The sequence below is a fragment of the Nyctereutes procyonoides genome, unplaced genomic scaffold (assembly GCF_905146905.1).
Source record: "Nyctereutes procyonoides isolate TBG_1078 unplaced genomic scaffold, NYPRO_anot_genome, whole genome shotgun sequence".
In the NCBI taxonomy this organism is placed as follows: domain Eukaryota; kingdom Metazoa; phylum Chordata; class Mammalia; order Carnivora; family Canidae; genus Nyctereutes; species Nyctereutes procyonoides.
This window is the reverse complement of record NW_026575146.1, coordinates 1,658,584-1,680,181: the sequence shown is the minus strand read 5'-3', so window position 1 is coordinate 1,680,181 and position 21,598 is coordinate 1,658,584. Positions and strand designations below refer to the sequence as shown.

Here is a 21,598-nt window from a genome sequence, read left to right as displayed (position 1 = left end):
AAAAACCAAGGCTGGAAGAAAACCAATGAGCAGAAATTTGTATTCCTTATCTGTGTTTCACATTACAGAAAAAAAAAAGATACAGATTACTTACAACAGCTCAAGGACAATAAAAGATGAGAATGTGATGAAAAGGAAATTGCATGGCTAAGAAAATTGAGGATCAAAACAACATGATTTTAAAATGAAGTAAACTAGAAAAAATGAACAGAATATTTTTGAGAGCATCGGAGTGAGTGCAAATCACAAGAAAATGAATGTGGAAGGGTAAAAAAATCAAGTATAACTAGTGACTGAAGTAAAAAAAAAAAACTTCAATTGATGAAAGATAAACTAAGATGTATGATAGGGATGGGACAGTATACCAAGAAAAGGAGAGTGGATTCCATAAACTGGAAGATCATACTATATACGGGGGGGGGGGGCTGATATTGAATAATTGACAGAGACATAGTGTGGATAAGGCTGTAAAGAGTTTTAATGATAAAAAAAATCTTTTTTTTTAATTTTTATTTATTTATGATAGTCACACAGAGAGAGAGAGAGAGAGAGAGGCAGAGACACAGGCAGAGGGAGAAGCAGGCTCCATGCACCGGAGCCCGACGTGGGATTCGATCCCGGGTCTCCAGGATCGCGCCCTGGGCCAAAGGCAAGTGCTAAACGGCTGCGCTACCCAGGGATCCCGATAAAAAAAAATTCTTAGGCATCCAAGTAGAAAAATCAAATCACGTCCCAGAGAAGTATTGCATAGGATTCAGATCTCTCCACAAAATCTGATTCTCAAAAATCAATGAAGCAGTTGCCTCTTTGTCCTTTTAGGTATTAAAGAAAGGTGTGAATCCAAAATATTTACCCTTCTCAGTTTATGTGTAGAGCTTAAAAAAAAAAAAAGAAAAAGAAAAAGAAAAAGCAGATAACATTAAGGTGCTCTCTGACCTCTCCTTAAGAAGAACCACTTTGAAAAAGAGCAGGCCGTTAAATAAAAATCAGGAGTTTAGGAATGCGTAAGTTGTTAGGATGACTACTGACTTCATTTAAATACAGAATCAAGACTGAACATCTGGGAGAATAAGGTGGGAGGACACTTGTAAACGTTGTAAGGGCGAGTCAGCCAAAGTAATATAAGCAGTGGAAATTGGAAGATGCTATTAACCTTGTATTTCGGAGCTCTGAGACTCTCTGAAATGCGTAGTGGGTTCTTGTTGCCTTTCACTTAACGTTTTCATAGGTCTTTTTTAGGAACGTATATCTTGCGGGGAAGGAAGCGACCGCTGGAGATTTGCGTCGGTTTCTCTTCCTTAAATTCAAGTAACATGAAAAATCGCAAATTACTCAAAGCGTACGCAGGGTCTGCTTCCATAACCGTAAAATGATGCCCGTCCGCTGTCCGTGTGCCTTCGCGTCTCGCTCTGAAAGACGGGGGGTCGGGTCGGGGTCGGGGTCGGGGTCGGGTTCTCCTGCCGGGCTCGTCGCGGGGACCACACTTCTTTACCTGCGGGCGGAGGGCTCCCCACGGTGCCCGGCTCACTATCAGTGGCCCCGGTTAGGCTGCCATGGTTCCAACGCTGCCCGGGGAGGAGGTGAGCGAGTCTGGCTTATGGCAGCGTGCTCCTAGCATCTGTCGTGTTTCTCCTTTACGGTGTGGCTCGGGGCGGCTCATGCAGGCGGGCACCCGGGCGGGCCGCCTTCGGGACCGCGCGGGTCTACCTGCGCCAGCCCCGCACCTGGGCGACCCCGGCGGAGCCCGCACGGACGACGCCATGGGCCGGGCGTCCGGGCGCCGGTCCTCTTCCTCCGCCCAGGCCGCCGACCCCCCGGCTCCCCAGCGGGGCCTCCTCCTGCCACGTGACGCCCCCGCCAGGGGCCCCAGCGCCCTCCTCGCGGACGCGCCGTTCCGGCTCCCGGGCTCCGCCTGTGCGCGGCCTCCTCGGCGCAGCCATCCTCGCGGCTGCCGAGGGCGGCAAAGCCCACGGCATCTGCCATTTGTCATTCAGCCCGTCGGGACCGCCCCGAGCCTTGATTTAGACACGTCTGGGGCGTTTTCTGGCCTCAGTCTCCTGGCGGGCGGACGGACGGACGGACGGGGCGGCTCTCCTCCCAGCCCGGCGGACCGCGGGCCTTGGCGCGCGGGGTGCTTCCCCGGGTCGCCGTCATGGCCGCGGCGGCGGCGCGCCCGAGCTGCCTCGCCTGAGTTCCGGGGGGCCCGTGACCCCGCAGGGTAGGTGGCGGGGTGCTCGCGGCCCGGCTGTGGGGGCGGCGGGGCGGCGGGGCCCGCGGCGGGCCCGGGGGCGGCGGGGCGGCGGGGCGTTGGGGCGGCGGGGCGGCGGGGCGGCGGCGTTGCCGCGGCGCGAGGACCGTCCCGGGCTGCGTGCCGCGCTGGGGAGGGTGTGCCGGTGCCGCCGCCGCCGCCGCCGCCGCGCCGCGCCGCGTACGTGACGGGGTCCGGGCGCCTCAGGACCGAGTGTGAGACTCCGGCAGAGTGTCAGCGGCCGAGCCAACTTGACTCGAACAAAACACTCCTTCAGCCGGTCGTTTCTCGTGCCACTTTTTGAAGCGTTTGTGTGTGTGTTTGGTGCGCGGCAAATAGACTTGGTTTTCGGACACTGGCGCTCTCGCCTTGCCAAGAGGCCAAAAAAAAAAAAAAAAAAGAAAAGTCTCTTAAAAGTAATAATGTGACTAAACACGGAATGTTGGCATTTACCTTCATTATGGGAAATGGGATTCGTGTTATGCTTTAATATTATGGGCTCTGTCAGAGGTACCCTTGAAACTAATTTAAAAATGTGGGCTCCCCCCTCCCTCCCTCCCTCCCCTCCCCTCCCCCCCCCCCAATTTCCTAGATTAGAGTAACTAACTGATAATGCAACTTTGGTTGTTTGGTCTCAAGCATCGAACTTTCAGGACAGCGGTGGTGGGAAGGGAGGGGGGATTTTTACTCCTTAATAAATACACTGCTGGAATTTGGACTCCCCCCCCCCACCGCCCCCACCGCCCCCCAACAAATGTGTTACTTTTATGTTTTAGGAAACCAATAAAAATTAAAAATAGAAGCACTCAGCTTAGGTCCTCCTTCTTCCAGGAATCCTTCCCTAACCCCTCCCTCCCCAGGCAGGATCGCAGGCCCCTCCTGTGAGCTTTCTGGGGCCTCGCTGAGGTCCGGGTCCCTTCTGTCCTCCCCACCCCCACCCCCACCCCCACCCGCGTATTAACCCGTCCGCCTCGCGGAGTCCAGTGGATGCATAGCACATGGTAAGTGATTAATGCTGTTTTATGACCGAAGGAGAAGATAAAGCCATCTGATGTTTCACCGCTTTAACTCTAAAATGACAGAGTGGTGAATTTGTAGGCACTCAGATAAGCACATTTATTTAGAAGTTTAAGGATCTAGAAAAGTTGACCACGTCCCATGTTCGTGTTCCTTCCACGTTCTGGCAGTTCCACCCCTCAGAGGGTATTTATCCTCTGGAGCGACGTTAGAAGAGTTAGAAGCCCATCTTAGTCGTGAAATCACTTAAGTGGATAACGGTCAGAATTGGTAAAAACACGAAATAACAGAGAATAGAAAATAACAGAATGTGTCTCAGGTCATTGGGTATTTGCTTCATGAATCTTTTTTTTTTCCCCCTCTCGGTTTTATACACACACAGATGTGTGTCATGATGTAAAACGTCATTCCTTAGTATGAGTCATGGTCAAAAAAGTTTGAAAGCCACTGCCCTAGATAAATTTTCATGCATAGACACAATCAGATGTGTACAAGAAGGTTTACGTAGTGTTACTTGTAGTCCCTCAAAGCTGGAAGCAACCTTCATGTCTATCTGAAGGAGAAAGGTAAATTATATTCATAAGGTGGGAACTACGCAGAACAGTGGTGAATGAAGTAGTTTTGTGTTTCAACATATAAATGTGTCTCAATAATGTGGAGCCAAAAACAAAAAACAAACCCCCAAAACCAAACAAACAAAAAAACAAGTTGTTGAAGATGATATCATTCAGTATTCTATGAGAAATTGAGAACATGGTAAAATAAAGCTGTTGTTTTAGAGATGCATATATAGGCATTAAAAAGTGGTAAAGAGAAATTGTGAATAAATTGATACCCCTAAAAGTCAAGCTGATGATCTCTTAGGGGGTGAAAGGGCGGTTGCGATTCAGAAGGGACATACCGAAGACTTCTGGGATGCTGGAAATGCTTTATCTCCTGACCTGGGCAATGGTTACATGAGTGTTTGCTTTATGACTCTTTGTTAAGTGATACATGTAATGTCTGTATACTAAGTTTTCCCCAAAACCTGTTAAAATGTGGGTGTTGTGAAATGAAGAAGTCTGAAGACAGGACTCTAGTCTATTACTCATATTTGCCAGCTTTTCTTTAAAAAGAGAAAACTTGTGATCAGGAAAGGTACCTAGGGAATTTACACAGGAGCCGTAATGTTTTATTTCATAAACTCTGGAGTGGATGCACTTGTGTTCATTAAATCCTTTATGTGTTTTTATATCTTAATTTTTTTAAATAGAAGAAAAATAAAATCAATCACAGACAATATTGTGAACATTTGGTATGTTTGCTTTCTGAAAAGCGACTGTTAACGTATTTTTTTACAGAACTGAAATTATATTTTATGTAGTAATATAAGCTGGAATAAAGTGCTTTTAATGAAAAATGTAAATACTAAAAAGTGTATAAGGACCTGGTGGACCTTCATGGACCTTCACAAAGGATTTTTAAATGTTAACATGCTGTCATATTTACTTCAACAGTTTCAATTCCTCGGTCACTCTAGGCCACATTCCAAGTGCTCAGTAGCCACACATGACTAGTGGCTATTATATTTTACTGTATTATTTTATATTACACTGTACTATATTATATAACAAAACACTTGCATCATTGCAGCAATTTCTGTTGGAAAACATTGTTCAAGGTACAAATCCTTTGTTGGTTACATAAACTGCAGACAATCTTTTCTTTGTGCTTTGGTATCTTAAGATATTCTTCTCTATTATTAGGGAAATGTGTTTTGAATTTTTTTTTTAAGTTTTAAAGTTTCCATTTTTTTTTATACATGTAGTTCTCTAATTTACCTGACTTGTATATGTATAGATACCTATTTTTTAAATTTATGTTGTGAGATCAAGAAGAATTTGTTTTCTTTTTCCCATGTGGAGTGGCATTTATCCCCGTACGAGTGTTTGCAGTGCCACCTCCGTCCTATACATATTCCTAGATATGCTTGGGCTCATTTCTGGGTTCTTTACTCTGGTCATAGCTTGGCCTCCACAAATACTACACATTTTTATTTAGTGTTGCTATTTCTATATATTTTTTCAGTTCTAAGAATTAAAAAGTTTTTCATTATAATTTTTTTCTTTCCCCATAAGATTTTAGAAGCATTTTCTAGTTCCAAATGTGGAAGGTTTTGTGAGTTATCCTTTTGTTATTGATTTCTAACTTACACTGTAGTCAGCAAATGAGGGCTCTATGCTACTGATTCTTTGAAATTTGAGAATTGCTTTGTGGCCTCATGGTTAGTTTTTCAACTGCGCCTTGAATGATTGAGAAGAATATGTACTCACAGACTTTTGGGGCAAGGTAGGTATAAAAAAATATACACAGGCACACACATCTTGGATCAAGCATAAGACTTGTGCTGCTCAAATCTTTTTAGCCTTACTAGTTTTTTGGTTTGTTTGCGTTATCAATTACTGAGAAGTGTAACAAAAAAGATCACAATAAAATAATGAATTTTCTCATTTCTTGTAATTCTGTCACTTTGTATATACTGTACTTCCAGCTTTTATAAAGCAAGTGTGGAATTGCTCTATTTTCTCCATAAAATGAACTTTTTGTCATTCTACAGCAATGTTTTCTGCCTCACCACCCAACACCTATTACCTTAAAATCAATTTTGTTTTAGAATAATCTAGTCACACCTTTTAGCATTTGTTTAGAATGTGTCCTTCGCACAGATTAAACCTGATTGTTATTTCTGTTCTCTGATAGTCTTTGTCTTTTAATGGAGCTCTCAGTCCAATTAGGTAACATATAATTAATGATATAGTTAAGATTAAAGTTAACATTCTGTCTTATGGCTGTTTTCTATTTTCTGTGTGTGTGTGTGTGTGTATGTGTGTGTTCTCTTTGCTATCCTTTGGATTTTTTCTTACTCTGTTTTCCTTGTAACTAGTATGAAAATTGTTTTTTATTTCTTTTAGGAATTTTCTTTAAAATTTTAATGTAAACTTTTGAAAATAATTCAAGAAACCTAGGTTGCTTTGACATCAGTTAATTACATGTTTTTGTCATCTAGAGTTTTAATTACACCTTGATTTTGTTTTCTCCTGTAAATTCAACATCGTGTGTGTGTGTGTGTGTGTGTGTGTGTGTGTGTGTGTGTGGATCCTTTGTCATTTCTTCTTGATCTCAGATCCTTTTCCTTTGTCAAGTATATTTTAGAAGCTTGTTTATTAAAGGAATGTTGATGGCAAACTTTATCTAGAAATGTCTTTTACTCATTTGAATGATGGTATTTGTTTGCCATAAAATTCCAGGCTGGCAGTTTCTTTCTCAGTTCTTTGGAGGTCTCTTTGCATTGACTTCTGCTTTCCATGTTACAGTTATCTCAAATAACTTATTTGTTGTTAATCTTTTTTTTTTCCTGCTTTTAAGATCTTTTCTGTTTTACTGTTTAATGACAATGTGTCAGGTGTGGATGTTTCATTTATCCTGGTTTTATTGTTCCCTGTCTCTAAGGTTTGTGTTTCACCAATTCTCAAAAGTCTCATCTTTTTTCTTTCTATGTAGCGTTCCGTCCATTTTTTTCCTGTTCTTTTCTCAAAACTCTGATTAGACTTCTGTTAGACTTGCTGCTCAGTCTCCCCATTTCTTTTAATATAGCTTTTATATATTTTTTGTCCATGTTGAATTCCATAGAATTTCTTCAGATCTGTATTCTGATTTTTGTCCAGTTTTGTTTTCTCCAAAATGAGCTATAGTTTATGTATAATAAAGGCACAAAAATAAAGTATACAGCTTAATGAAATTTACATTTGTGTATGCTTGTGTGATCACCACCTAGATAAAGTTGGAATACATTTTATCCCTTCACCAATTCCCTCCTGTCTCTTCTACTCAGTGGAACCACTCCTCTCCCCAAGTAAACTACTGTCCTGACTTCTATCACTATGAATTATTTTCACATGTTCTTGAACTTCATTCATATAAATGGAATCCTATGGTGTTTGTGTGTGCGTGTGCGTGCATGTGTGCATGTGCGTGCATGTGTGCATGTGCGTTTGTCTTCTTTTGTTCACAGGATATTTTTGAGATCAGGTTGCATGTCTAAGTAGTTTTTTGTTCGATTTCTGACAAGGGGTGGCAAACTGTGACCTGTGGGCCAATGCTAGCCCACAAGATATTTTGGTATATAAAATTTTATTGGATATGAACATGTCTGTTCAGCAGGGTTGAATAGTTAAAACAGAGACTGTATAACCTATAAAGCCTAAACTGTTTACTATTTGGCCCTTCAGAGGACCAAAGAAAAAGTTTGGTGACCTTCTTCTATAGTATTGCATTATGTGGGTGGACCACAATTCATTTATCCATTCTCTTGTTGATGACCATTTGAGGAGTTTGCTCTGTGGGGTCATTATAAATACAGTTTCTGCAAATGTTCTTGAAATTGACATTGGCAAACATATACTCATATTTTATGGATATTTACCAAGGAGCTAAATTGATGGTCTTAGGGTAAGTTGATTGCATTCCTGTGAATATTAATAATGTTGAACATCTTTGTATATCTTTATTGGCCATTCAGATTCCCTTTGTGAAGTCCTGTTCAAATCTTTTGCCTACTTTTTTTTAGCAAGTTATCTTTTGTCAATGATTTTAGTTCCTTATATATTCTGGACAGGAAATCTTTATCTGGTATGTGTTTGGAGATATTTTCTACCTGCCTAAAGTTTGAATATTTATTCTCTTAATGTTACCTTGGGATGAGCAAACTTACTCTTATGAAGTCTAATATATCAGTGTTACGGGTGGGGGTGGAGAACTAGTGTTTTTTTGCACTCTGCCCACAGATTTTTTTTTCCCCACCCTCATTTTTGCCTACCCTGAAGGTCCTAAATACATTTGTCTATGATTTCCTCCAGAAACTACAGTTAGTTCTCACAGTTGGGTCTTTGATTTATTTCTAATTGATTTTTGTGTGTGGTTTAAGATGAGGGGTGTCAAGATTTTCCATACGGACTTTGATCTGCTCTTTATTTATTGAAAAGCCCTGTCTTTTTCCATTGTATTGCAGCGGTCCCTTTGTTGAAAATGAATGATCATACATTTGGGTCTGTTTCTGAGCTCCATTCTTTTCCACTTGGACTATTTATCAATTCTTCTATCTATATCAAACTTTCTTGATTGTAGTATATAGTAAGTCTTGACGTACAGTGGTGTAAACCCTCTAATTTTTTTTCTTTTTAAGAATTGTTTTGGCTATTTAAATGCTATGAATTTCCATATAAATTTTGGAATCAGCTTGTCAACATCTATTAAAAAAAAAAGTATACCACACTTTTGACTGGGGTTGCTTTGCCCCTACAGAACAATTTTAGGAGGATGGAGATCTTAAGAGAATCTTCCAATTTATAAGCATAATATATCTCTCCATCGAATAAGCTCAATTATTCTCACCATTGTTTCAGTTTTTAGTATAGGGGACTTCTGCATTATTAAACTTATTCTGATGCATTTGAGGTTTTGTTTTTATGCTATTGTAAATGGTATCTTTTTTCAGTTTTGTTTCCAGCCATCTTGCTAGTATATAAAAGTATAGTAGATTTTTGTATATTGAGCTTGTATTCTGATTTCACTAAATTCATTTTTCAATTCTAGTAGTTTGTAGATTGTTGATTTCCTAAATGCACAATATCATCTGAAAAAAAAAAACTTTAACTTTTCCTTTCTAATCTCTATACCTTTTTCTTTTTCCTGCCTTATTGCACTGACTGGGGACACCAGAACAGTATTTAACAGAAGCAATAAAATAGGCAGCTTTGGAGGATAACCTCAATGTTTCATTATTAAGAATGATGTTTACTGGGCAGCCCAGGTGGCTCAGCAGTTTAGCGCCGCCTTCAGCTCAGGGCATGATCCTGAAGACCTGGGATTGAGTCCCACGTCAGGCTCCCTGCATGAGGCCTGCTTCTCCCTCTGCCTGTGTCTCTGCCTCTCACTCTCTCTCCCTGTCTCTCTCATGAATAAATAAATAAAATTTTTTAAAGAGTGATGTTTACTGTACTTTTTCTTTTTTTTTTATAGATGCCTTTTACTGGATTGAGAATACTTTCTTCTATTCCTGGCTTATTGACATTTGTTTTCACAAATGGATATTGAATTTTTAAAAAATTTTAATTATAAAATGATTTTAGATTTACAAAAGATTTGCAAAGATAGTATATACCCTTCACCCAGCTTCCTCTAATGTTAACATCTTACATAACCAGGATACATTTACCAAAGTTAAGAAACCTTGGCACAATACTATTTACTAAATGACCTGCTTTATTCAGATTTCCTTAGTTTTTCCAACTAGTGTCCTTTTCCTTTTGCAGGATCTAATCCATATTCCATATTGTATTTAGTTGTCATGTCTTTCTAGCCTGTTCCAATCTGTGAAAATGTTTTCATTTTGGACATCGCCTTTTTCGTATTTTGTAGAGCATCCCTCATTTTGGGTTTTCCAATGTATTCTCACAATTAGGCTGAGGTTTCGGACTTTAGGGGAAGAGTACCACAGGAATGTTGTACTCTTTTCATTGCATCCTTATCTGGAGGCATAGGATAGCCACATCAACATGTTAACCTAAATCACATAGTTTAGACAGTGTCTGCCGAGTTTCTCCATTGTAACACATTACTACTTTTCCCTTGTATTCAATTTTGTTAGAAGTCCACACTCAAAGGGGCGAGAGGGAAAAGTATCAAGTGATTTGTGGATATATGTTAAAACTACCATGAGTAATCAATAAATACTCTGAGAGAGATATTTTGAGGTTGTACAAATGTCCTATTTCTCAAAGTTTAGCCCACTAATTTTAGCATTCAACTGATTTTGCCTGCAATAATTATTATTGTGGTATTCTAATGGTGATTTTCTATTTCCTTCATTCTTTCTACATTTATTAACTGGAATTCTGACTCTGGAGCTAGACTGCCTGGGTTCAGTTCCTAGTCCTACCTTTTCCTTGTCATATAGTGTAATCTTGGACACTTCTATATATTTGGATTTTCTCATCTATAAAATCTGTAGATGACAAGTGTCTACCGTGGAAGGTTGTTGAGAGGATTAAATGAGCTCTTACATAGAAAGAGCTAGGCCGGGATCCCTGGGTGGCGCAGCGGTTTGGCGCCTGCCTTTGGCCCAGGGCGTGATCCTGGAGACCCGGGATTGAGTCCCACATCGGGCTCCCGGTGCATGGAGACTGCTCCTCCCTCTGCCTGTGTCTCTGCCTCTCTCTCTCTCTCTCTCTCTCTGTGTGACTATCATAAATAAATAAAAATTTATTAAAAAAAAAAAAAGAAAGAGCTAGGCCTTGTGCTTAGCCCCTAGGAAGCACTCATTTTTTTCCTTTATTAATGTAGTAGGTTATTCTCACTTTAATTATTTTACTATTTATATAAATTATTAAATTATATACTCCTGGGTGAACCTTACATATATTTATATGATACAGATTTAACTTTTTAATTTTTTTCATGTAATATTCATGAGTCCTACACTGGTGGAGTTTTTTTTTTTTTTTTGGTTTTTCGCTTTTTTGCTATAGCAAAAGACATAATGAATGATAGATTCCTTAAAAACAAAAATTACACAAGAGCTTGGCAACTAAAGTGGCAGTATTCTCAACTTTCTAGAATGATTTGTATCCAAGTCTTTTGGTAGAGATACAGATAGCTTTTGCAAATGAGTCTTCTAAAATATTGAACTTGAGCAAATCTAATACTCGACATGTATTATTAAAAAATCACTCACTAGGAATGAAAAAAATGAATTTAGCTTTTCTGCATGTTTTACCATGCACATTGTATTATCCTAGAGGTTTCAATATTTGGAATATTTAAAAGGATTCTTTTGCAAGCAGTATATATTGAGTGCTTTCAGTGTGCCTGGCAATATATTTTGCTGCTTTTGGATATTTTGCTCTTGAGGAGCTTATGAGTCAGTCAGTCGTTTTAAAAGTTGAAGGCAGGCCCACTTGAATAATCAGGGAAACTCTGTGTTCATTTTTTTAAAGTTGATAAAATTAAGCTCTAATTTTCTTTCTCCCATTCCTCTCAACATGTTGGTTTAGGCCCTTATCATCCTTTGCTATTTTTCCCTGTATCGATATTTTCCTTCCCTACTTTTGTGTAGAATGACCACTAGGAGAGTCAATTCCTGAAAAAAACCCTTTAGTGATATCCCAGGACTTGAGAAAACAGGTCCTTGACTTAGCATGATTGGTCCTTTTCTGTCTGGTCCCAGGTTGCTTTACTAGCCTTGTATGTAGTCTTACTCCTTAGAATTAGTCCAGTGGCACAGTTTGTCTTAACTAATCAGAACCTGCAGTCACTGTACTGTTTATGAGGTTATGGCTTATTCATACAGTTTCCTCTGCCTTAAGTGGATTTTCCAAAACTTTTCCAAGTTTTGTTCAGTGGATACTCATTCCACAATCCTCCTAGCTGGATAGGAACCCCATAATTTGTAATCGATAGCCCTTGTTAAATTCTTACCTTTCATTGCCAATCTTTATATCTAAATGTCATTTCCAGTTGGTCAGGTTCTTAGAGATAGGGTTCCAGTACCTAGCATGATACTTTGCATACAAAGAGATATTGCTAAATAGCTACCACTCTTAAATACCTACTGTAATTGTGCTACAATTTTGCAAAGTAAGTATTATTGTCTCTGCTTTAAATTGTGAAGGAACTTAGTATCAAAGAGATTAAGAAACTTGCCCAACATTGTCTAGTTAGTAAGTGGCAAAACTGGTTTGTCTGATTTAAAAACTCTTGCTATTTCTTTTATGCCATAGTGCCTTCCTACTAAAAATAATTAAAATTATTAAATAGGTATATTTATGGTAAAACACACTACTAACATTGCTTCATATACATTGCCAGTATGCTACATGGAGTCTTCACTTGAGCAACCAACTTAACTCCTGTGGACTAACTGATATGCTCCTACCTTCTTCAAATTTTCCTTCTAAGTTTTTATATTAATGCAGAAGGTTTGGACGTCTAATTTTGACTTATGGGGTCAGTGAAACAGAAACATAGCACAATTTGCTTGGTCTTTGTTTTGTTTTTAAGTAGATAATTTTGCTTTTACCTAATGATCTTTACTAGGCAACTGATAAGGTAAAAATAGTCTGCTTATCTTTTATGAAGTACTTTTTCTGTTTCTACTGAGGTATAAAATGCATGGGGGGGAAGCACATAAAATGTGCCAATCATAAATTTATGACTTGATGAATTTATGTATACCTGTATAGACACATGTCAAGAAAGACATCCAGAAGGAGAAAATTCTCATGCATCTCCCAGCTAGTACCTCTGTTAGAAGTACTGATTTCCATGTCTACGGATTAGTTTTATGTATTGTTGGACTTTAAGGGTAGCCAAATATTGAGCATTCCTTTGACTTCTTTATTCAGTATAGTTTTTTAAAATTTATCCATATTAATGCATGTGTATGTATTTTTTTCTTTTTTTTTCCTGTAGTAGTCCATTATATTAATATACCACAGTCTATCCATTCTGTTAACAGATGTATGGTTTTTTTCTAATTTGGACTATTACAAATAAAGCTGCTATGGGTGTGGGTCTGGTGCAGATCAGGTGGACATGGCATTCCAATAGGCATGGCAGCTGGTGGCTTGTGCCCAGGTGAGGGGCTCAGCTGTTGTGGTCTCCTTGGCAGTGGTATTGGGGAAGCCCAGCGTGGGTGGGGACAAAAAGCTGTGCATACTCAAGGCATCAGCATGGGTGGAGGCCACCTGCCATGGGCCAGGTGTTTATGACCCCAACTGGGCCAGGCAACAACCACAGTCTCTGGTCAACCTATAGAAGAGGAACCTGGACTCTAGAGAAGAACTAGTATTTAGGCTGGACCACTATGAGGCCAAGACTACGTGACCCATCTTTCTATTTAGGCACTCCCAGAACCATGTGGATGCCTCCCAGGAAAATGACCTACTCTGGATCATGAAAAGCTGAACTAACCCAGCTCTGACTTGTAGTCTTAGGGTTGAAGTTTAATAAAATTGTCCAATTGTCGATGAGCCATGCAATAGAAACCACTGATATCATCAGCAAACACCTTCCAGGAATCTGCAGTGTCAGCACAGACCTGCTAAGGGAAGGTACCCTCATCAAGCCCAACTTAATCATGTCCCTCCCACTGGAAGCCAGTAGCTGTGTGTCACAGAGATGGAGCCTGGGTTGAGGCTGCATATCACAGTGATGGAGCTGGATCGAGGCTGCGTATCACAGTGAATGGAGCCTGGATCGAGGCCGTGTATCACAGCGATGGAGCCTGGATTGAATTGTAGCTGTGTAACACAGAGCTGGAGCCTGGATTGAATTGTGGCTGTGTATCACAGAGATGGGGCCTGGATTGCGGCCATCTTCCGGAACTACATCCACCCAGCAGACGCCAAGCAGCAAGAAGGCATTAGGAGATCGTCATCTGCCATGCCAATGTCATCTGCTACATCGTGTGGTGGGTGCTTCAGTTCCCTCCATAAGGCTGGCTCTGTCTCTGTCTCACCAATGGCAGCATCACTCACTTGATGGTATGGCCTGATGGCTGAGTGGCACTTGGGATCCTTAGGAACATGGGGTTCATACCTCTGGGTAAGATCTCCTAGTCCTGAGGGCTGCCTGAAGTGACCACTCTCCTCAACCCCTGGCCTGGCTCCCACAGATGCCACCAAGGACACAGCTCCTTCCCTGTCTTCCCTCCACAGATTATTTACATTGCATTTCTCCAGGAGGAGAGAGAAGTACAAATACCTAAAGTATTTAAAATGTCTGTACTTCATGGCCCAATGGAAAAGGAAATCATTCTGAGCAGGTCAGCCTGTTTCTTGTGATTTTTTTTGCATTATAAACCAGGAGGAGGCCTCATTGATGCCATCTGCAGGGACCACGGCCGGTCCATGTGAGAGTCTTTGGTTGTGAGCCCCTCAAGGCTCCTCTGCAAAGCCCATCAGTCCTGAAGGGTCCGAAGTAGAGGGGCCACCAGCTCTTCTATTCAGATATATGCTTTTTAAGATTTTATTTATTCATGAGAGACAGAGAGAGAGAGAGAGAGAGAGAGAGAGGCAGAAACATAGAGAAGCAGGCTGCATGCAGGGAGCCTGACTTGGGACTCGATCCCGGGTCACCAGAATCATACCCTGGGCTGAAGGTGGCACTAAACCGCTGGGCCACCCGGGCTGCCCTCTTCCATTCAGATCTTCTTGTACATTCTTCTCATTTCTTAAAACCTGTTTTATCACTTAAATATTTTTTTAATAAATTAATTTTTATTGGTGTTCAATTTACCAACATACAGAATAACACCCAGTGCTCATCCCGTCAAGTGTCCCCCTCAGTGCACGTCACCCATTCACCCCCACCCCCCGCCCTCCTCCCCTTCCACCACCCCTAGTTCGTTTCCCAGAGTTAGGAGTCTTTATGTTCTGTCTCCCTTTCTGATATTTCCACACATTTCTTCTCCCTTCCCTTATATTCCCTTTCACTATTTTTCATATTCCCCAAATGAATGAGAACATACACTGTTTGTCCTTCTCCGATTGACTTACTTCACTCAGCATAATACCCTACAGTTCCATCCACGTTGAAGCAAATGGTGGGTATTTGTCGTTTCTAATGGCTTCAATAAATGGTGCTGGGAAAATTGGACATCCACATCCAGAAGAATGAAACTAGACCACTCTCTTGCACCATACACAAAGATAAACTCAAAATGGATGAAAGATCTAAATGTGAGACAAGATTCCATCAAAATCCTAGAGGAGAACACAGGCAACACCCTTTTTGAACTTGGCCACAGTAACTTCTTGCAAGATACATCCATGAAAGCAAAAGAAACAAAAGCAAAAATGAACTATTGGGACTTCATCAAGATAAGAAACTTTTGCACAGCAAAGGATACAGTCAACAAAACTCAAAGACAACCTACAGAATGGGAGAAGATATTTGCAAATAACATATCAGATAAAGGGCTAGTTTCCAAAATCTATAAAGAACTTATTAAACTCAACACCAAAGAAACAAACAATCCAATCATGAAATGGGCAAAAGACATGAAGAGAAATCTCACAGAGGAAGACATAGACATGGCCAACATGCACATGAGAAAATGCTCTGCATCACTTGCCATCAGGGAAATACAAATCAAAACCACAATGAGATACCACCTCACACCAGTGAGAATGGGGAAAATTAACAAGGCAGGAAACAAATGTTGGAGAGGATGCGGAGAAAAGGGAACCCTCTTGCACTGTTGGTGGGAATGTGAACTGGTGCAGCCACTCTGGAAAACTGTGTGGAGGTTCCTCAAAGAGTTAAAAATAGACCTGCCCTACGACCCAGCAATTGCACTGTTAGGGATTTACCCCAAAGATTCAGATGCAATGAAACATCAGGACACCTGCACCCCGATGTTTCTAGCAGCAATGTCCACAGTAGCCAAACTGTGGAAGGAGCCTCGGTGCCATCGAAAGATGAATGGATAAAGAAGATGTGGTTTATGTATACAATGGAATATCACTTAAATATTTATCAACTAAAGAGTCTCCTCAACTGGGTTCTTGCTTTGATAACCAGTGTCTGAGTCCAGAGTCCTGCACCTCTGAGACTGTTGGATCTGAGCTCACCCACTGCTTTAGGCCTTTCCTGCCACCCAGCAGCACCTTGGCATGTGAGGGAGGTGACTGGGCTGTGATAGTGCTTTGGGCATCCTGTTTCAATAAAATACTCAACAGCTTAATTTTTGTCTCTGTATGTTAATCCTTTATGCTTACAGGTTGAACTATTTAGACATGACATTTCCATCCTAAATATTCTGTTAAGAGAAACTTGGTCATGAACATTTTCTGCAATCAGTGCAATTAATTGGGCAATTTAATCCATTTGTTTTGGAAATAACTACAAAATAAAATTTTACTTTACTGAAATAAGAGAGCTGCTATGAATAGTCATACACAGATCTTTTAGTGACATTTGGAGTATTTTACTTAGGAGTATATATATCTAAGACTAGAATTTTAAAGCTGTGGCATAGCCATTTATTAGTTTTAGTAAATCCTGCCAGGTAACCAACAGCAAAGGAGTTAAGTGTACACTCTCACCAGCAGTGGGAGTTGTAGTTCACATTTTCACCAGCACTTGATATTATTTTTTCTTTTCATTTTAAGTCCTTTGGTGAATGTGAGATGGTAGCTCATGGTTTTCTTTTTCATTCCTTCATTATTAATGTTGAGCACCCTTTCATATGTTTTATGCAGTACTTATTCAAGTCTTGATATTTTTATTGGATTGTCATCTTATTGATCTGTAGGAATTCTTTATATTTTAGATTAGAATCCTTTGTTGGATCTATGTATTGCAAATAGCTTCTCAGTCTGTGACTTTTTTTTTTTACATTAATGATGTCTTGTGATAAACAGAATTTCCTGAATCCAGTTCATCAATTTTTTGAATACCATGTTTTGTGTCCTGTTTAAGAAATCTTTGCTTATTTCACAGTCATGAAGATCTTCATTTTTGTTTCATAGTTAGGTCTGTGTTCCATTCTGTGATTTATCTGCATACTTTTTTGAATAATGCGAAATCAGAATCAAGGTTACTTTTTCATTTCACTGTGGAAATCCAGTTGCTCTAGAATTATTTTTTGAAAAGAATTTCCTTTTACTCTTCAAGTTACAGTGGTGAAAATCTGGTTTCCATCCATCCATGTGTATCTTTTTCTAAACTTCCTTTCCTGGCTTATAGACAACCACCTTCTTGCTGTGTCCTCCTGTGCCCTCTCTGTGCATGTGTGGAGAAAGAATAGTATCTGATATCTCTTCTGCTTCTTGAAAGACACAGGTCCTGCCCTTATTTGATCTTAGTTACCTCTTTTTTAAAGGCACTGTCACCAAATATAATCATCTTGGAGATTAGGGTTTCAATGTAAGAATTTTGGAAGGACACAGTTCAGTCTATAACATTCTGCTCTCTAACCTTCTAAGTTCATGTCCTTTTTGCATGTAAAATACATTTATTCCATTCCAACAGCTCCAAGAGTCTTAACCCATTCCAGCATCAACTCATAAATCTATAGTCCAAAGTCTTATCTAAATATGTTGGGTGCCTGCTTGGTTCAGTCAGTAGATCATGTGACTCTTGATCTAGAGTCATGAGTTTGAGCCCCACAGTGACTCTGGAGCCTCTTTAAGAAATTTTTTTTTAGAATATTGTCTAAATCAGATATGGATGAAACTTGAGGTAAAATTCATCCTGAAGCAGAATTCCTTTCTCATCAGTGAACCTGTAAAATCAAACAGGTTAGGTGGTTCCAAAATAAAATGGTGGGACAGAATAGGATAGATATTCCCATTCCAAAAGGGAGAAACCAGAAAGAAGAAAGGGGTTGGTAGGTCCCAAACAAGGCCAACATCTAGCAAACTCTATTTGATTTTATTTATTTTTTTTTATAAGGGAAAGTTTTTCTTTTTTTTTTTAATATAAATTTTTTTTTAATTTTTATTTATTTATGATAGTCACAGAGAGAGAGAGAGGCAGAGACACAGGCAGAGGGAGAAGCAGGCTCCATGCACCGGGAGCCCGATGTGGGATTCGATCCCGGGTCTCCAGGATCGCGCCCTGGGCCAAAGGCAGGCGCCAAACCGCTGCGCCACCCAGGGATCCCTCTATTTGATTTTAAAACTCAAGAATAATCCTCTCTGGCTTCACAGTCTGCCCTCTGGCCCCATAGCCCTAGGTGATGGCCCCAACCCTAAGGCACTGGGTGGGGGGCCGCCTGACCCATTGAAACCAAGGATGGGAGCCCCACCCTCTTAAACCAAGGAGGGAACAGCCTTGCCCTCTGGGGCTGAATTCAGAGTGGAAGGATGTCTGAATTGCCCTAGGATCATTCTTTCCTTTTCATGAGGAATAAAGCATCTTTGCAACCAAATAGTTCTAGTCTAGACCTATTCAGTTTCAGAAGTCCAAAAGCCTTCCTTTATTTCATCCTGTGTTCTGTTTGGTCCCATCTGTGAGAATCTCTGCTGATATAATCCCATCTCTATTCCTGGCTTCTGCTTTAGTTGATTAATAACTTCAAGGGTTATCTTCTCTTGGAGTCACTGGCCCGCACCCTTGGTGTTTTCTTCAGGGCATGCTTTGTCGCTTTTTGCAATATGGACAGACTGAGAATTTTTCCACATCTTCAAGTTCTCTCTCTCTTTGTCTAATTTTTTTTAACTTATCTCTCTCTTCTCAAATTCTATTCAAGTAATAAGGATAAGCCAGGCCACATCCTCAGTAGTTTGATTAGAAATCTCTTCAGCTAAATATCCATCACTTGCAAGCTCTTCCAATAAACACTACAACACATTTCAGCCAAATTCTTTGCTACTTTGTAAGAACGACCGTCTTTACACTATTTCCAATAGCATATTCTTCACTTACATCTGAGTTCTTGCCACAGTCACCTTTAACTTCCTATTTCTTCAAGGCAGTCTTGGATTTTTCTAGAATGTGCCTTAAAACTCTTCCAGCCTCTATTCCATTCCAAAGCCACTTCCACATGGTTACTGCAACATTCCAGTTCATGGTACCAGATCTGTATTATTCTGTTCAGACTGCCGTAACAAATTAGGTGGCTTGAATAACAGAAATTTGTTTTCTCACAGTTCTGGAAACTAGATGTCCAAGCACCAACAAATTCAGTTTCTGAGGAGGCCTCTCTTCCTGGCTTGGAGATGGCTGCCCTCTTGCTGTGTCCTCACATGGCCTTCCCCCTTTGTGTGTGTGTGTGCGCGCACACCTCTTACATATACCTAATATATAATGATAAAAATGAGGCAATTAAATACTAAAAGTATCTTGTCTAGGAAAGGGGAACATAGGAGATACACTGGAGTCATTGGTCCATAGCAGTTCTGAAATCCTCATGACAGATATTGGGACACCCTGGTGGAACAAAATGTTTTCTGATTGGGGCCTGATTCTGTCTTCTTGTTTATTGTTTTCAGAGGCTCTGGTACTTCCCTCTAGAGAGTTCTTCTTTTATCTTCCTTAGTTCCATATGAAATGGAGAGTAGAGAATTTGCTCCACTTGGAACTGAGCAGCCCTTTCTTCTCACTGCTTCCATATAGGACGAGCCAAAGGGTCATTTTCAGGCACCAACTCATAGACTGGTTCTCTTTGGCAACACAATTCTCTCCAAAATCTGGAAGATTTCATGTCTCAGCTTCTGATTAATTCTCTGTGCTGGTAAGCATATTTCTGGGGTGGGTTTTTTCCCCCTTTGTTTTGAAACCTGGTTCTCAAATCTGCATTGATTTGCTTTCTTACCTATATAGTTCTTTCTAGACCAAAATAAAGTTATTTGGCAACTGACTGGCTTCTATTGGAAAATTTTTCCTTAATCTGATTTTTTCCCCCTCATCTTGCCCAAATAAAGTGATTTAATGGCTATGTTATCTATTCTTGCCCTGAAGCAGTTTAATTTTTTTTTAAAGAGTTTTCCGGGTACAATGACCTTTATTCATTGTGTCTGTTGTTAGCATGGGAGTTGAGAAGCTGTTCAAGTAATATTGCAAGATTGGAAATGTCTGGAATCTCTCTGTTCCTTTTCACTTCTTACTGTAAACTGGATAGTTCCTCTCTCAGCTCATCCCTTTCTTAAATACCTTCTTAAATGCAGCCAAAAATAACCAATGCACACTTCAAATTTTTTTCTTCTTTTGTTAAAGATTTTAATGAGAGATACAGAGAGAGAGAGAGAGAGAGAGAGAGAGAGAGAGAGGCAGAGACACACAGGCAGAGAGAGAGGCAGAGAGAGAAGCAGGCTCCAGGCAGGGAGCCTGATGTGGGACTTGATCCCAGGTCTCCAGGATCACGCCAAAGGGAGGCGCCAAACTGCTGAGCCATCCAGGTTTCCAATGTTTTGTTTTCTTACCTCTTCTAGAGCTTCTGTGATCTGCCTCCTGAGGTACCAGAAACAAATCCTTTATCAAATATTTTGTCACTGTATAAAACACCTATCTTTCCAATCTTAAGATCTGTTTCCTTACTGCTTCTTGAACCCTAAATATGTTTCTAGTTTTTCTAGGGAAACATCCTGCTTTTGGTACCAATTTCTTTGTAGCCATAATAGGCTAAAGTTATGGCATGCTGACAAGTCATCCCCAAACCTCTGGCTTTAGTGAAGAACATTTTATTTTTCTCATGCTAAAACATTCATTGTGGATTTCTGGGAGACTGCCCCACATACTCAATCTCAGGCCTGTGGATATACCTCCATCTTATATGCTTTCTGTAATAATTGATTTTTTTTTAGATTTATTTATTTATTCATGAGAGACACAGAGGCAGAGACATAGGTAGAGGAAGAAGCAGGCTCCTCACAGGGAGCCTGATGCAGAACTTGATCCTAGGCCCCAGGAGCATGCGCTGAGCCGAAGGCAGATGCTCAACTGCTGAGCCACCCAGGCGTCCCAATACTTTATCTTGATTGTCATGGGTGGGAAAGAGAATGTTAAATGGTCTTGTAACTGTTTATTAGCAGCCTAGAACTAGTCACATGGCTATGCCTAACTTATAATGAGGTAGAGAAGTTAAAGCAGGAATATAAACAGAAGGGACTGAATTGTATCCTATATGTGAATAACTAAAAGTTATAAGTTAGGCTGATAGAGTATGTTTTACAGTTATCATTCTTGGGCAAATTTATCTTTTTTTAAATTTTTTTAAAAGATTTTATTCATGAGAGAGACACAGAGAGAGGTGGAGACATAGGCAGAGGTAGAAGCAGGCTTCATGCAGGGAACCTGATGCAGGACTTGATCCCGGGACTCTGGGATCATGTTGGGCAGATTTATCTTATGTGACCTGGAAAGCTATGTTCGAATGTGGAATTTCTGGAGTCTTGAGATTTCTGTACCTCTAGAGCATGGCAGTGTAGGACTGCTGGCCCATCTTCCCTTCTCTTCATGTTCCAGGCCTCATTGTGCACCACAGAGGGCACACATTTAAGCTATGTCTATACCCTTGCAAATAGCCACCCCTTGGCTACCTCTTGGACCTAGGGCTGTGTACACAGTGGCACAATCTGTTTTCATAAACATAGGTCTAGGAAAGAGGACTGCACAGTTCCTAGTAGCAGGCTTGAAGTTCTTTGGACAAGGAATCCTATGGTTACAGGAACTTAGAGCTTGGCCTAGGAGGGGAGTCTGGGCAGTCCCCTTAAATCCTTGTCCTTCTTACTCTATAGGGAAGGATTTGCTATGAGCCCCTCATGCCCAGGTTTAAGGGCAATACTGAGC

At 40.6% G+C, this 21,598-nt stretch overlaps 1 protein-coding gene and 1 pseudogene across 11 annotated transcripts in view; both read left to right on the top strand.

Moving 5' to 3' along the window:
* The window catches only part of PLAGL1 (PLAG1 like zinc finger 1), a 112,116-nt gene that overhangs the window by 35,683 nt on the left and 54,835 nt on the right, over positions 1 to 21,598 (top strand). For 9 of the 11 annotated variants that reach the window (XM_055311668.1, XM_055311665.1, XM_055311658.1 and 6 more), the window contains exon 1: positions 1,912 to 2,218. The exons of the other annotated variants lie outside the window; for them this stretch is intronic. The gene's annotated coding sequence lies outside the window, so the exon portion shown is untranslated. Of the gene's footprint in view, positions 1 to 1,911; positions 2,219 to 21,598 lie in introns of those variants that run through there. 11 annotated transcript variants of the gene reach the window in all.
* On the top strand, positions 1,554 to 13,920 carry LOC129499759 (serine/threonine-protein phosphatase PGAM5, mitochondrial-like; annotated as a pseudogene).